Source organism: Marmota flaviventris, chromosome 12 (genome assembly GCF_047511675.1).
Source record: "Marmota flaviventris isolate mMarFla1 chromosome 12, mMarFla1.hap1, whole genome shotgun sequence".
Classification (NCBI taxonomy): Eukaryota; Metazoa; Chordata; class Mammalia; order Rodentia; family Sciuridae; genus Marmota; species Marmota flaviventris.
In genome coordinates, this window is record NC_092509.1 from 44,564,905 (window position 1) to 44,581,954 (window position 17,050).

At 34.3% G+C, this 17,050-nt stretch overlaps 1 protein-coding gene across 17 annotated transcripts in view; it reads left to right on the top strand.

Moving 5' to 3' along the window:
- Znf438 (zinc finger protein 438) overlaps positions 1 to 17,050 on the top strand; it is a 194,530-nt gene that overhangs the window by 119,650 nt on the left and 57,830 nt on the right. For 7 of the 17 annotated variants that reach the window (XM_071599917.1, XM_071599914.1, XM_071599925.1 and 4 more), the window contains 2 exons: positions 603 to 837; positions 9,674 to 9,702. The exons of 7 other annotated variants lie outside the window; for them this stretch is intronic. The gene's annotated coding sequence lies outside the window, so the exon portion shown is untranslated. The remainder of the gene's footprint in view (positions 1 to 602; positions 838 to 9,673; positions 9,703 to 17,050) is intronic. 3 more of the 17 variants (XM_071599921.1, XM_071599926.1, XM_071599923.1) reach the window with 2 other exon arrangements.

The window sequence follows — 17,050 nt, forward strand, 5'->3', positions numbered from 1 at the left end:
ATCTTATCTTGCCTTAAAATTACACATTTCTTGGAAAGTCTTTGTAAAAACCCAAATGTTCCTCAGTTTGAGGGCTACTGACATATGGGACAGGTAAGATAAATTCATTATATGTATAATTGTCAACACAACAATAAAAAACCTAAATTAATGAAACCAATGACTAGATATTAAAATAAAATAAAAGTCAACTTGAATTTAAATATCAAAAGAGCACACTGTGTGCCTTGGCCTTATAAATTTCATGGACCTCAGATAAAGAAAATTTCTCTGTGGAATCAGGCAATAGATTGAGATATTTATAAAAGGGAAAATGATGCTGGCCTTAGATTTCACTTGATGTAAGAAAATAGAGCATAATTTTAAGATTTGTTTTAGAAAAGAACAGGTAATTTTTTAGACTTTTATATTTGTCTCATCTTTCAAGTATAAGTCAACAAATAGTTGTGAACTAAAAATAAAGTTTTTAAAGTATTCCTTTGAGCCTTTATGAGGAAATACTAGAAGATAGACTCTTCTCAACATGGTTTTGCAAGGTAAAGATTTGAAGTAGCCAAAACATCTTCTGCCAGTGCTGAAAGCTTTTTTTTTTTCATTTTTAGATGAACTGTGGGTTCTGGTAACACTACCTATGAGCAAACTGACTGATTTCTCAGGCCTTTGAGGTTCTCCAAAATTAGAAAAGAGTCATTCAGCTGTCTCGTCATTAATGGAAAGGACCTGAGCCAAGAGGCTGGAGAAGAGAATCAACCACATAGAATAGAGTGTTTGCTGCATTCAGGTTCAACTTCCTCAACCCAAAGATGAAACACTAAGTTTTCATACCAATTTCTAAAGGTTAGTTCATGATGAAGTTGACAGAATTTGGGTAATGGACTTTACTTAATGTGAGTGTTGTTTATCAAAAAATTTTTCAAAAAACATTAACTTTGCATTTTTCTAGGTAAAACAAGTTAAATCTGTAATAGATCTCATATGCGTGGGTTTAATAACCCCTGAATATGTTTGGGTTGGTAAGAAAAGTGGAATATAACATTCCTGGCTTTGGAACTAAACTGCATAGTTGTGAGCTGTGGCAAAATATGTGTCCTTTATTCTTTTCTGAGAAGTATTAAATGAAGAGTATTATATTTTTGTCTATATCTGAACCAAATTTTCTACTGGCTTTACCCTGTTTTTGACCTCTATGGTTGATGGTGGCAGATAAGAAAAATGAAGTCTGTAATAAGTTTATCTGAGAGTGAGCTGCAGTACTCTTTGGTACTAACACTGCAGCCAGGGTGCTAGATAATCCAGGCCATGAATTGTGTTCTGCAGTCTGATTGCCCAGAGAGCAGATAGAATTGCCGAGTAAAAAAAAGGATGGTGAGGCTTTATTAATTTTGCTCCCCTCAGAAGAAAAAAAAATGGTGCAACAACTTCTTGAAATGAGAGTGTGCCCATGAAAGAAACAAAGAATATGAATCCAGAAACACATAGAAACATTCAGGAAAACAAAAACAAAACTGGAGTCACTTTAAGCCCCAAAATAACAATTAAAAGACTTCAAACATGTTTTTTTTCCCCTATGTTTACCTATACCTTAATATGCTGTATCTCTTGATCTTGTTATGACATGTTGGATAAGATTTCTTTGGAAAATGTGGAATCAACTGATGAAAGAAATTGTAAATGTGCCTGGGGCTCTATCCCTCCAGGATGGCTAAGTGGAAGAATTTAGAGTCTATTTAGTATTAGTAATGAAGTGGGGATGGGGGAGAGGAAGATGGGGGTGAAAATGGAAGAAAAAGTGGTAAAAAAAAATAAAGTGGTCTCAAAATTTGTCCACTCCACATACTGACAAAGCACAGAAAATCAAGAAGATTCATTTGAAGTTCATGAGCAGAGATGAGGATATATATTATATAAATTTTTATATATTATATATATTTACACACGTGTGTGTGTGTGTGTGTGTGTGTGTGTGTGTGTTTATAATCTGATGTGGAGGAATAGGTTTGGCAATGGCCACCAATGCAAAAATTCAACATAAAGGATACTAAGGAAGAGGACTATAGTGGAATAAACTTCATAAAACAAACAAACAAAAGACTTCAGAAAGAGAACAAATTTGATCAAGAAGATTATGGAAGAGTAAGGTAAAGCACATGAAGAGAAGACTTTTTAAAGGGAAGCCCAAAGAGAAGCCACCAAAAGGCAAGCAAAGGCCAAAGATGAAAGAGATGCCTTTTAGGATTGGGATGATGGGGTGGGGGGATTTGATCCATTCACTCTCAGACCCTCTAAAGACAAAGTCTGAAAAATATGGTAGGGGAGCTATGAAAATAAAAATTAGTAACACCAGGAAGAAACCAAATGAAGAAAAGGAATAACAGTGAGTGGAACATACCACAGTAGAAAAGGCTGCAGTGGAACAGAACAAGGCCAAGCCAGAAACCATAATGTCTTTGCATACAGACTTATCTTTAGGAGAAAACAAAGAGCTTGTGTTACATCTGCTCAAAGTAAAAGTTAACTACTTCCTGCTTTTCTCTTCTTTTGAAACTCCTGGTTGTGACTTTGTGAGCCAGAAGTCAAAAGAATTGGCTTTGGAGCACGTAAGTAATGTGAGTCCCATGCCTAAAGGATCAGTGAATCTGCAGACAAAGTGATCATGTGTCTAACCCCCTTCTTGCCCCATCGTAGAATACAGTTGAAGCAAGAGCAGATTATAAAATTCTCCTGATCCTATTTCTAGAATTTGTGTTTTAGATTTTACCTGTTTCTTTTATTTTGCTGCCAAGTTGTAGAGTCCTTGTCCCATTTCTAAAAATTCTTGACTTGTTTTCCATACAGACCGTATTATGTATTATTAAACAAAATTTCTCAGAAGTTTGATGGATTTAATATTTCTGAAGGGAGAGTATGGGAAAGCAGCCCTAAGAAATAAGTACTTTTGCATTGTGATAGTAAATTATATACCTTTTTCTTATTTTTAATAAAAGTAGGACATTTGGGGATATATTTAACAAAAGACATGCAGAATCTCTACTTTGAGAACAAAACAGTACTGAGAACAATTAAAGACTTAAATAAATGAAGAGAGGTACTTTGTTCATGGACTGGAAGACTGAAATAGATGACATTTCTTCCAATGTTGATCTATAAATTCAACATTAATCCCTATCATAATCCCACAGGTTTATTTTTTGTAAAAGTGGCAAGCCAATTCTAAAAGCAATATGGAAATGTAAAAAACTGATAATCTCCTAAATAATCTTCTAAACATAGCTAGACGACTTGATTTTGTACCTTAACTATAAAGCTACAATAACCAAGACAGTGTGTTACTGCCATAAAGATTAATAAATAGGTCAGTGCAATTGAATAGAGAGACCAGTTTATACCCACACTTATATAGTCATTTGATTTCTTTTTTTTTTTTTTTTTTTTTTTTTTTTTTTTTATTTTATTTTTTTTTTATTGGTTGTTAAAAACATTATAAAGCTCTTGACATATCATATTTCATACATTAGATTCAAGTTGGTTATGAACTCCCAATTTTACCCCAAATACAGATTGCAGAGTCACATCCGTTACACATCCACATTTTTACATAATGCCATATTAGTAACTGTTGTATTCTGCTACCTTTCCTATCCTCTACTATCCCCCCTCCCCTCCCCTCCCATCTTCTCCCTCTACCCCATCTACTGTAATTCATTTCTCTACTTGTTTATTTTCCCATTCCCCTCACAACCTCTTATATGTAGTTTTGTATAACAATGAGGGTCTCCCTCCATTACCATGCAATTTCCCTTTTCTCTCCCTTTCCATCCCACCTCATCTATCTGTTTAATGTTAATCTTTTCTTCCTGCTCTTCCTCCCTGCTCTGTTCTTAGTTGCTCTCATTATATCAAAGAAGACATTTGGTATTTGTTTTTTAGGGATTGGCTAGCTTCACTAAGCATAATCTGCTCTAGTGCCATCCATTTCCCTGCAAATTCTATGATTTTGTCATTTTTTAGTGCTGCGTAATACTCCATGGTGTATAAATGCCACATTTTTTTTATCCATTCATCTATTGAAGGGCATCTGGGTTGGTTCCACAGTCTAGCAATTGTGAATTGTGCTGCTATGAACATCGATGTAGCAGTATCCCTGTAGTACGCTCTTTTAAGGTCTTCGGGGAAAAGTCCAAGAAGGGCAATAGCTGGGTCAAATGGTGGTTCCATTCCCAGCTTTCCCAGGAATCTCCATACTGATTTCCAGATTGGCCGCACCAGTTTGCAGTCCCACCAGCAATGTACAAGGGTACCCTTTTCCCCACATCCTCTCCAGCACTTGTTGTTGTTTGACTTCATAGTGGCTGCCAATCTTACTGGAGTGAGACGGTATCTTAGGGTGGTTTTGATTTGCATTTCTCTGACTGCTAGAGATGGTGAGCATTTTTTCATGTACTTGTTGATTGATTGTATGTCCTCCTCTGAGAAGTGTCTGTTCAGGTCTTTGGCCCATTTGTTGATTGGGTTATTTGTTTTCTTATTGTTTAATTTTTTGAGTTCTTTGTATACTCTGGATATTAGGGCTCTATCTGAAGTGTGAGGAGTAAAAATTTGTTCCCATGATGTAGGCTCCCTATTTACCTCTTTTATTGTTTCTCTTGCTGAGAGAAAACTTTTCAGTTTAAGTAAGTCCCATTTGTTGATTTTTGTTATCAACTTTTGTGCTATGGGTGTCCTATTAAGGAATTTGGAGCCCGACCCTACAATATGTAGATCGGAGCCAACTTTTTCTTCTATCAGACACAGAGTCTCTGATTTGATATGTAGCTCCTTGATCCACTTTGAGTTAACTTTTGTGCATGGCGAAAGGAGGGGATTCAGTTTCATTTTGTTGCATATGGATTTCCAGTTTTCCCAGCACCATTTGTTGAAGATGCTATCCTCCCTCCATTGCATGCTTTTAGCTCCTTTATCAAATATAAGATAGTTGTAGCTTTGTGGATTAGTCTCTGTGTCCTCTATTCTGTACCATTGGTCCACCCTCCTGTTTTGGTACCAGTACCATGCTGTTTTTGTTACTATTGCTCTGTAATATAGTTTTAAGTCTGGTATCGCTATACCGCCAGATTCGCACTTCCTACTTAGAATTGCTTTTGCTATTCTGGGTCTTTTATTCTTCCATATGAATTTCATGATTGCTTTATCCATTTCTACAAGAAATGCCGTTGGGATTTTGATTGGCATTGCATTAAACCTATAGAGAACTTTTGGTAATATCGCCATTTTGATGATGTTAGTTCTGCCTATCCATGAACAGGGTATATTTTTCCATCTTCTAAGATCTTCTTCTACTTCTCTTTTTAGGGTTTTGTAGTTTTCATTATATAAATCTTTCACCTCTTTTGTTAGGTTGATTCCCAAGTATTTTATTTTTTTTGAGGATATTGTGAATGGAGTGTTTTTCCTCATTTCCGTTTCAGAAGTTTTGTCGCTGATATACAGAAATGCCTTTGATTTATGCGTGTTGATTTTATATCCTGCCACTTTGCTGAATTCATTTATTAGTTCTAGTAGTTTTTTTGTAGACCCTTTTGGGTCTTCTAGGTATAGAATCATGTCATCTGCAAATAGTGATAATTTAAGTTCTTCCTTTCCTATTTTTATGCCTTTAATTTCTTTCGTCTGTCTAATTGCTCTGGCCAGTGTTTCGAGAACTATATTGAATAGAAGTGGTGATAGAGGGCATCCCTGTCTTGTTCCAGATTTTAGGGGGAATGCCTTCAATTTTTCTCCATTGAGAATGATGCTAGCCTGTGGCTTAGCATAGATAGCTTTTACAATGTCGAGGTAAGTTCCTGTTATCCCTAGTTTTTCTAATGTTTTGAACATAAAGGGATGCTGTACTTTGTCGAATGCTTTTTCTGCGTCTATTGAGATGATCATATGGTTCTTATTTTTAAGTCTATTGATGTGGTGAATAACATTTATTGATTTCCGTATATTGAACCATCCTTGCATCCCAGGGATGAATCCTACTTGATGGTACTGTAGCAACTAGATATCTAAACCAAAATAAATCTCCATTGCTATCTAGCACCATGTACAAAGATCAATGTGAGATGGATCATATTGCTAAATGTAAAAGCTAAAACCATAAGGACTTGAGAAGAAAACATTGGAGGATGTCTTTATGACCTGGGGAAAGATTTCTTAAGATGTAAAAACAATCACAGTAAGAGGAAAGTTTTATAAGTTAGAATTTATCAAAATTAAAAAACCTTGTGTTCATCAAGAGAGAATTAATGAAAGGAAAGCCACAGACTGGGGAAAAACATTTACGAAGCATGTATTTGTCAAACTATGTAGATACAAATTTATACAGCTCCATAACAAGAAGAAAAAACAAAAAAAGTGTTAAAGCAGACAAATGATTTGAAAAGATACATAACTTGGACAGACCCTGCCCAGCAGAAGACGTTCACATGGTAAGTAAACATGTGCTCTGCAACATTAATCATCCGGGAAATGTGAGTTAAAAAATATCACTGATTCAAAGCCAGCCTCAGCAATGGCAATGCACTAAGCAACTCAGTGAGACCCTGTCTCTAAATAAAATACAAAAAAAGGGCTGGGGATGTGGCCTAGTGGTCCAGTGCCCCTGAGTTCAATCCCTGGTACGAAAAAAAAGGAGGATAATGAGATATTCATCATAATTGCTAAAATTAAACAGATTGTTAATGAATTTCTTATACATCTTAAACAAGAATCTTATACATTTTAGGAAAAAAGGTCTGAAAGTTTCTTACAAAGTTAAACATACACTAACTTGATGTTATGATCTGGATCTTAAATGTCCCCCAAAATTTATGTTTTGAAGGCTTGCTCCCCAGTGCATCAATGTTCGTGTTTGGTGTGTAGGGGGGTAGTCTTTGGAAGGTGATTAGATCATGAATGCTCAGGCCTCATAAACAAATTAATCTACTTATGGATTCATCACTTAATGGGCTTGTGGAGGAGGGGGCGGGGGTGTTGCTATAAAGGCAAGCTCTCTTTCTGTTTTCTGACCATCATGAGATAATCAGTTTTGCTTCATCACATATTTCCCACTATAACGTTTTGCCTTGTGATGGACCCAAAGCAATGGGGCCAACTGACCATGAACTAAAATCTGAAACCATGAGCCAAATAACTTATTTCCTGTTAAGTTGTTTTTCTCAGGTATTTGCCACAGCAACAGAAAGCTGACTAATATACCTAATGACTCAGCAGTTTTCCTAAAATACGTGAAAATATAAGTTTACCAAAAGATGAAATATCACAAGTATATACTATTTTATGTCTGTCAGACTGGCAGAAATGTTGGCAAGAAGTAGAACATCCTGACCTCTCTTACCCTATTAGTGGTTATATAAATGGGGTATACATATAAAACAGTTTGTCATTATCTAGTAAATTGAGTATATACTACCTCACCAGTTCTAGGCATAGAAGCTTGCAAATGTATATGAAGAAACATGTGTAGGAATTTTTCAGAAAATTGAAACCAGGTCAGATATCCAACAAAAGAAGACATAAATTGTGCTTGCTGTATTCAAATAAATCATCAGGGATAGATTTCATAAATGTAATACTTATTGATAAAACCAAGTGACAGAATTCTTCCAATATAATTCTGTCCAAAATCTTGCCAAAATTAAACATCATATTGAGCATACACACACACACACACACACACACACACACACACACACATACACACACACTAGAAAGTAAAGAAAAAATTTAGGGTAGTGGAGGAGAAAGCATGAGAAAAAAGATTGGAATGGGAAAGGCCATAAAGGAGACTTCAAAGTCTTGAGTAATGTTCCATTTCCTAAACTGGCTAGTGGGAAAACGGGTGTTCATTTTATTATTTCTTTTTAACTTACACATATGTTGGAAGTATTATTTGGTATGTATTCAATTTTAATAGTTTCTTCAGAAACAAATGTAAATTTTAGAGTTAAATAATCTTTAAGGATGCATAATTAGCAATATATTTAAAATGTAAGAAATATTTGTGATATCATTAATCCAGTCATTCATTCGAGTGTTTATCAAATGCTTAGGCACAGACTGATATGGATATGACCTTGGTTGAGGCTTTATTTAAAAGCTACAGTTTTGGTAGCTATCTTAAAAATGAGTTAGAAAAACAACTGAAACAAAAAATGATTATAATTCATATTAGAAATAATATAAATCTCCTGGCACTATTTCTCAGAAGTTATCACATTATTACTTAAAGAAGGGAAGGAAAATTATGGATTTCCACTTGAGGGGAAGGGTAAATGAAACCATCAGGAAAGACAAAAGTGATTTTTTTTTTTCTTGGCTCTTTGAATGAATCTCCTTCAAGTAGAATTCTTTTAAAATATGGGCCAGACAACTGGGAGGGCCCAGTTCCTGCCTCCTTCCCTAAATGCTGACCCAGCTGGCTTCCAAAGGCACATTTTTATGAATTGAACTGATTATTGACCCCTCATTGAATTTAATTTATAATTAGGTCATGGAGATTGTATCCCATAATTTATTCTCTTGGAACGATAATTCTCAGGGTACTGTGGTTAACACCTAGATCTTAAAACTGTTTTGTTGAATTCTAAACATTTGAGGTACTTATAAATTTTTCATCTCAACATTTCATGCAAAATCTGTGAACAGTTTTCATTAAATCAACTTTCTAGAAAATACAGGTTGAACTCTCTATCTATAATGTGGCCCTAAATTTGTAGCTTAAGGATTTACCCCAATTCTTAACTCTATTAAGTATCCCAACATACCTGTGGATACCAAAGAATAAATTCATAATGTTAGATATCTGGCAGGATGACAGTCTGATCCCTTATATGAACTATTTAAATATACACAAATGTAATTCAAAAGCCTTATTGCTTCATTTATCACAGAAAATGCCAGAGTTCTGTAATATTTTGTTAAAAAAACTACTCAACTTGTATGAATTCTCATAGAAATGACCACAAATATTATGCCAATTTAATCCTAAGTATTGAAGTTAGGGTTCTAAATGACATTTAATACTGTGATTTATTTTCTATCTTAAGCTTTATAGGGCACAAAACAAGATCCTATCCTTTCATATTGCTTTTTATTTTTAAAGATCCTGAGTGATGATAAAAATCTAAGCTTAAGAACCATCAAATGATTTATGATATTTCATTTATTTTTCAAAGGGTTGGGGTGTCACCAGTAAGCCTATTAGAATTGTAGGTTTAAAGTTCCATGATTTTAAAAAAGGCCAGCTGAATAAACAATATGTGAGCTTTGTAATTTAATTCTACATGATTTTTTTAATACTTCAAAGTTCCAAAGGAGGCAATTTTTCTTAGGTCATAAATAGTTGTTTATGTCATTATGATCTCAAACTTTCTAGTACCATTCAAGATCTACTTTTTAAAATATTAATACTTCTGTTTTATGTTTGTTACAACTTCAAGATATCTTTTTCTTTTTTCTCCTAAAAATCTCACTTTCTCCATGAATTGTCACTAGTAAAGATGGAATATGGAGAAACTGGAGGAAGACTACTTTTGAAAAATTATAGTCATAGATGGGCAATCTAATAACTATCTTTGAAAATGTATTGAAAGCAATTTAATGCTACTTTTATTATTTTTTTTGTTGCTAGGGTTGAACCCAGGACCTTGTGTGTGCTAGGTAAGTGCTCTACCACTGAGCTACACCTTCAGCCATATTAATTGTTATTTAATTACACTTTTAAGTTTGGGGTAATTGTAAGTCCACATGCAGTTATAAGAAATAATACACACACACACACACACACACACACACACACACATTATATACCCTGTACAAGTCGCCCATCCATGGTAACATTCAGGATATTAACATTGATACAATTTAGATCTTATTTAGCTTTCCCTATTTTTTTAAACTTATTTGTATGTCTCTAGTTAATTCTCTGCAGTTTGTATGACATGTGTAGCTTCTTGTAGCTGCTACAGTTAGTATGAACATTTCTATCATAAGGATTCCTTATATTGCCATTTTATAACCATATTAACCTACCCTCTGACTTTCCCACCCCCATCCCTAACTCTTGGAAAATACTAATCTGTTTTCTGTTGTTGTTTTTTGTCTAATAATGTGTAAATGCAATATCTAACCTTCTGGGATTGACTTTTTTCACTTGAGTATAATTCATTGAGATTCATTCAAGTCGTTGCATCTATCAATAGTTCATTTCTTTTTGTTGTTGAATAGTATTCCACTAAAATCTATTTTGATTTTGTTTATATATACATGCAAAATGTGATGAGATGATGTAAAATGTCAGTGTTTAATTGTTGAAATTAGCCAATTAATAAAATGTCAAATGTTTTGTTATTTTAGTTATTCAGACTGGATTTATCTATACCTTTACATACTAAGATCAGATGAATTATTTACCTGTATACTGAAAATATATTTCCAGCTTTGAGGAGGGGTCATTTTATTGCCTAACTCTTTCTGATAAAAACTGCAGGTTTGGAGATGCAAGACCATTCTTTGTTCTAATTCCTGCAGATTTGCTCTTTCAGTCCCCCTACCCGCCTTATACAGCCTGCAATAACTAACTCTCTTCATATAGCCTGTTGTTGCCCAAGTAAATCTCCTTACTCTTGTGCTTATGCTTGCTTCTTCGACTGAGTAATTGTCTCCTTTAAATTCTGGATAGTTGAAATACTTCTCTCTTCCTTCCTTCTAAATGCACTTTCCCTTGTTGTGCCATGAAGGAAGGCACAGAGCACTGAGTAAGTATTTGGCTCCTTTGAGAGGCCAGGGAAAGCTTCTCTAAGGAGGGTACATTGAAGCAAGTAATCTGAAGAGTGAATAGGAATTAACTGACAGAAGAGAAAGAGGAAAGAACATTTTAAACAGGAATGGACGTGTACAAGACCCCATGGCTGTAAGGAGCAAGGCAAGCAGGAGGAATTGGATTTTGATACTTTTTAATAGTGAATCTCCTGAATGTTCTCCAGAATATGTGAAATTTTAGTCTTGATATGCATTTTTTAGCGAGGAACACAAAAATATATTAAGAGAATTGCCCAAAGTCAAATAACAAGTGAAAGGGAGGATTTGAATGCAAGAAATCTACCTCCAGGGCCCACACTCCTATACACTACCTATGGCAGGCAGACAGAGGTCTATAGGTTTATAGGTCTGGAATTCAGAGAAGAGGTCTGGACTAGAGATTAAAAATACCAAAAAGATTATTTTTAATCTGTATCAATGAGGTATGAATAAAGCTGTAGTTATGGGAGAGGTATCCTAGGGAGTGAATATAAATTAAGACATGATTTTTACCTTAAGGTGCTTTGGCATTCAATGGCCAAGTGTGGCCAGAAAAGCTGAAAGGAAAATAAGGGTTTCTAGTTTATTTAGGTTAAGGGAAAAGAGTAGATTATGAACAGCATTTGTTTTTCTGTTAAAATATTCAGATAAAATAAGTAACAAACAGCATCTATGGATGACTCCAATAAAAGTGATTTTGGAAGAGTGGTATGGTGGAGCTCAAGAGCATATCAAGACTGAGGAAGAGTAAGAACATTTCAACAATTTAAAAAAATTTATTTTTAGTTGTAGATGGACACAATACCTTTGTTTTATTTATTTATTTTTGTGTGGTGCTGCATTTTGAACCCAGTGCCTTAAGTGTGATAGGCAAGCGCTCTTCCACTGAGCCACAACCCCAGCCTTATTTCAGCAATTTTATAGAGAAGTTTATTTGAAATGGATAATATCTAGATAGACCTGTGGGCTGCAGCTAGAGAAGATATGAGGCCAAATGGTTTTGGTTTTATTGTTTTAATGGGAGAAACTTACGTTTGTTTAAAAGCCAGTGTGAGAGATTGAATATAAGCAAGAGAAAGAATAATGTTTTTATGTAAGAAAAAAACGGATAAAATTGGGGCTGGGGATGTGGCTCAAGGGTAGTGTGCTCACCTGGCATGTGTGCGGCCCGGGTTCGATCCTCAGCACCACATACAAAGAAAGATGTTATGTCCACCGAAAACTTAAAAAATAAATAAATAGTAAAATTCTCTCTCTCTCTCTCTCTCTCTCTCTCTCTCTCTAAAAAAAAAAAAAAAAAATAGGCAGGGGCTTGAACTCAAAAGGAGAAGGGGTATCCCCTCCATTGGGTCAGATGAGAAGTAGGAGGGATCAGAGTCTCTTAGGTACATTGTGTATGATACTGGGAAGATGAGTGACTGTCTGACCACTTCAGTTTCCTCTGGCAAATAATGGTGAAATGGAGAGAGGAGTTGTAGTCCTGGAAGTTTGAGGAGTTAGTGGAGAAGGCTTTGTATTTATCCAGGTGGTTTGCTCTTGTGTTTCCAAAAATAATAAGGGCAGTGGGTTTCTTAGTGGACCACAAACACCCCATTCCCAGCACTTGCTCGCCTTGGGGAGATGAGGATTTATAGAACTCAGAGAGTTTGGAGCTATGTTGATGCAACTCTTATTTGTGTGTCCATTGCTTCCAAAAATAAGGTTTAGAAATAAATGAGGAACTTAGAAAGTACTATACTATAGAAAATTCTAAGCACATTTTTGTAAAAAGCATTTGCGGTAATTGAAAGTTTTGTTACTGAGAATCTTATGGTACTTAAGATTATGGACATGTTATATTTTATTTTGCCTCTTTTAAAAGATGTGTTTTCTACCCAGAAGACTCCTTAACCAGCTTTTTAAGGACAGGGCCTATATTACTAAGCAAGCTGCTGAGTGTGTGCCCTTAAGCATTCACTAAATAAATGGTGAGAAAAGTATGAAATATTGCAATTCAACTGTTATTGTGGGATATATTTTATTTGTTGAGGGGATTTTTTTTATTAAAACATACTTTTTTTGTAAACCTTTACCAAATAGATTTGAAATAACAGTGATTCCCCCCCCCCTTTTTTTTTGCTGACTTACTTTCCCTTGCCCATTTAAAATGTATTTATATAATGTAACCAACTACCAGTTATAAATGTCATTTATTAAATTATGAAAATTATTAAATTATGAAAATTCTATTTGCTTGAACTACATTATCTTGGGATTTTGATACTTTTTATAGTGAATCTCTGAATGTTCTCTAGAATGTGTGAAATTTTAGTCTTGATTTTTGAAGGAAAATTCTTGACAACAATAGTTTTAATTTCAACTCTATTAATTTAGAATTGGCTTAGGAACAACAGAATGTTTACACATCAATGCCTTAAAAATACTAAAAGGTATTTTATTTTCACTGTCTTTATCAAGAATACTGTAGGTAAAAAGATAATGTGTCTCTGTAAATGAAGTAGTTTTCACTATTATAGAAATAAAGGTTTTGTTTAAGCCAGTGGTTCTCAAAAGGAAGTGTTGTGATCAGCTCCTGCTAAGTAGATCTTTGTGTTCCAGTCAGATTTGGCAGTGCCACATCCTTCGTCTGTTATATCTTTGCCCACCTGTGACTATAGGGGGCTTATTCTGGGAGTGGATGAAAAAATGTTCTATTCCATTCTTCTGGACCTAGACTGGAGGACTACAGGAATCTAAGTATTTGTTGAAGCATAATATTCTTGTCTCTTCCTAAGCACCCATCACTTCTTCTTGCCTTCATTGACCTTAATGTTCTCTATTTTCCTCTCCAAGAACTTGCTTCCTCCAATCCACCATCCTTTAAATATGCCCTTTCCTCTTTTCTGAGCCTGTTGCATTAGTTGAATCTTCTTCCCCACTCCCACACATGCTAACTTTGGGAAAGCTTTCAGCGTTTCTGCATCTAGCATGTCCCAAACATGGGTAGAATACAGAGAGCTCCTTCCCAAGAAGTGCCCACTTTAATCTAAGGAGCTTCAGTCCTGTAAAAAGAGTTACTTGACAAAGATAACTGAAAAATTTCTTTGCATTCCTATGTATACCCTACTTGTGTGGATATATTGCAGTGTGGTTACCAAACTTGGAACACATGGTGTGCCAGAGCATATTTTTAGATTCAGTCTGTTCTCCATAGTGGTTACCATGACTGCATGAGCCAAAACTCCTTCTGAAGTACCTTTACGCTGTTTTATTTAGATCATATAGTTACTGTCATTAAATTTGGAACATTAGTATTTCTTCTGTCATTAATACTGACTTTTACAAGTGTGAAGATAATTCACCATGCAGTATCAAAAAGCAGAATGTTTTTATTACTTCCTTAAAGAGCTCATATGATGTAAGAGTTGCTGTTCAAGATGATGAAGAGTGAATAGGATTGAGGACTAAGAAAAGAAACTTAAAGTAAAAAGTTGTCTGGGCCAGGCTCAGTGGTACACACCTGTAATCCCAGCTGCTCTGGAAGCTGGAGCTGGAGGACTGTAAGCTCAAGACCAGCCTTGGCAACTTAGAAAGACCCTGTCCTAAAGTAATTTTTATTTTAAAGGCTAGGGATATAATTCAGTGGTAGAGAACTTTCCCAGGAAGCACAGTCCTGGGCTCAATTCCGAATTCCCCCCCCACACACACACACACAAAAGAGTTTTTGTCTGATATTTATTATTTCAGATATTATTTTCTATTTTTCAGAAATATAGAATTTCAATCCACAATAAGAAAAGTTAGAAACTTTTGAAGGATTTGGAAAGTGATGTAATTTTACTGCTGCCCAAGTAATGATAACAATAATTTAGTAGCAGCTCCTGGGAATTATTTGTGAAGGTACTAACTGTTGACTGCATAAAATCATAAACAAAAGTTAGGCATTTCTTTTGATTTGTTACTTCATATAGTTCAATAATTAGTTTTAAGTCCTGTCCATGTACATAGATTTTGAGAAATCTGTACTTTACTAAAGTGCTAAACTTTTATGTTAATAATAGGATAAGGCAAATGTCTGTATAGATTTTGCTTACGATCCCAAATACTGTGCCAATTCTTTTAAAAAAGCATGTAGGTGTATAACATTACAAACAAATAATTTTGTTTAGTATTTTTCCCTTAAAAGTTTGAAAATCTCATTTTTTTTTCTAGGTGTGTTGAAGAAAACCTGTATATATTATCTTCTATACGTTTTGACAAAAGTAACCACAAATTCATGCAAGAAGAATAGAGGGATTTTATTATTTTTATTAAATTTTTTACCCTGATATGATTGTCTTAATTTCTAGATTCGCCTCATAAGGCCTATTTTTAAAAATCAACTATAGTGAATACTACTTTCCTGAGCATATTTTATAAGTGAAGTTTCTTAAAATCACAAAATTTATTTTTTGTCCTATAAGTGATTCAATGGTTCTTTCAAAAAGTGCTTGGGCCGACTAAATTTCACTATTAGCTGATTGAAAAAAATTCTTTTCACTGTGCATGTGTATTTTTTATATTCATAATGCTTTGCAGTAATTTATTTAAGATAAGCCAGTGAAATTGATATGCAATTAATCAGGGAACGTATAGAAGATAATATATAAAGGTTTTCTTCAACACATCTAGAAAAAAAATGAGATTTTCAAACTTTTAAGGGAAAAATACTAAACAAAATTATTTGTTTGTAATGTTATACACCTACATGCTTTTTTAAAAGAATGACACAGTATTTGGGATCGTAAGCTACATTCATTTCTTACTTTGCTCTCCTTAGAATCTTACAGAAGAGATGCATTAAAGATCAACTCCAAAGTGGGGATGTGATTGTGCAAACATCTTACCATTAGGATGTTGAGCACCCTCTTAACTACAAAAGAATAGCTTGTTCTTCAATCCCACATCCAACACTAGACCCAACTCACTCACAGTACACACCACCCCAAAAGAGCAGAATACACATTCTTTTCAAGCATATATGGAACATTCTATAGAATAGACTATTAAGCTATAAAACTGTCCTCAATATGTATAAAATGTATGACAGTAATAAAAAGTATGTTATCTGCCCACCACAGAATACAATTAGGTGTAAGTAACAGAAGGAGATTTGGGAAATGTACAGATATATGAAATTAAATAATAATTTTAAATAATCAATGGGTCAAAGAAACAAGGTATATTAGAAAATACTTTTAAGATAAATTAACTTATAACATATCCCAAAACTTATGGGATGCAACTAAAAAAATGGCATAGGGAGATTAATAGCTATACATGCCTGCATTATTTTTTTTTAAATGATCTCAAATTGATAACCTGACCTGCCTTAAAACACCTAGGAAAAGAAGAACATCCAAACAAGCAGAAGGAAGAAAATAATAAAGAATAAAACACATATAAATGATACAGAGAATAAAATCAATAGAGACAAGTCAATGCAAGAAAAAGTTGGTTCTTTGAAAAAATCAACAAAATTGATGATTTTTAGCTAGACTAATGATGAAAAAGGAGACTACTCAAGTTACTAAATCAGCAGCAACAGAAGAGACATTACTATTAACCTTAAAGAAAAATTTTTAAAGGGTTATAAAGAAATACTAGGAATGGTATGCCACTGTGACTTAGACAAAATGGAGGATTCTTAAAGGAAAAAAATTATCAAATGTGACACAAAAAATAGGAAATCTGGACCTATGACAAATAAAGAAATTGAATTATAATACAACATACTCCCCACCATTAACACACACACACACACACACACACACACACACAATATCCAAGCCCAGATGTTTTCACTGGTGTATTTATATACAAAATTTAAAGAGGAATTAACACCAAATTTTCACAGATTTTTCCAAAATATAGGAGGGCAAACTTCTAACTCGTTCTAAGAAGCTGGTATTACCCTGATGACAAAATCAAACTAAGAAAACTACAGACCAGTATCCCTTAGGAATATAGATGTAAAAAACCCTTAACAACATAGAGAAAACCAAATTTAGTAATATATAAAATGATTATAAACCAAGACCAAATGGGGTATATCTCAAGAGTTAGTTCGAGATCCTATGCCTAATAGGAAAAAGTAGGCCCAAATCTTCATCATGTCAGATTAGGCCCCAACTTTCTTAACAAGACTCCTAAAGCGCAAGAAATAAAATCAAGAATTAATAAATGGGAT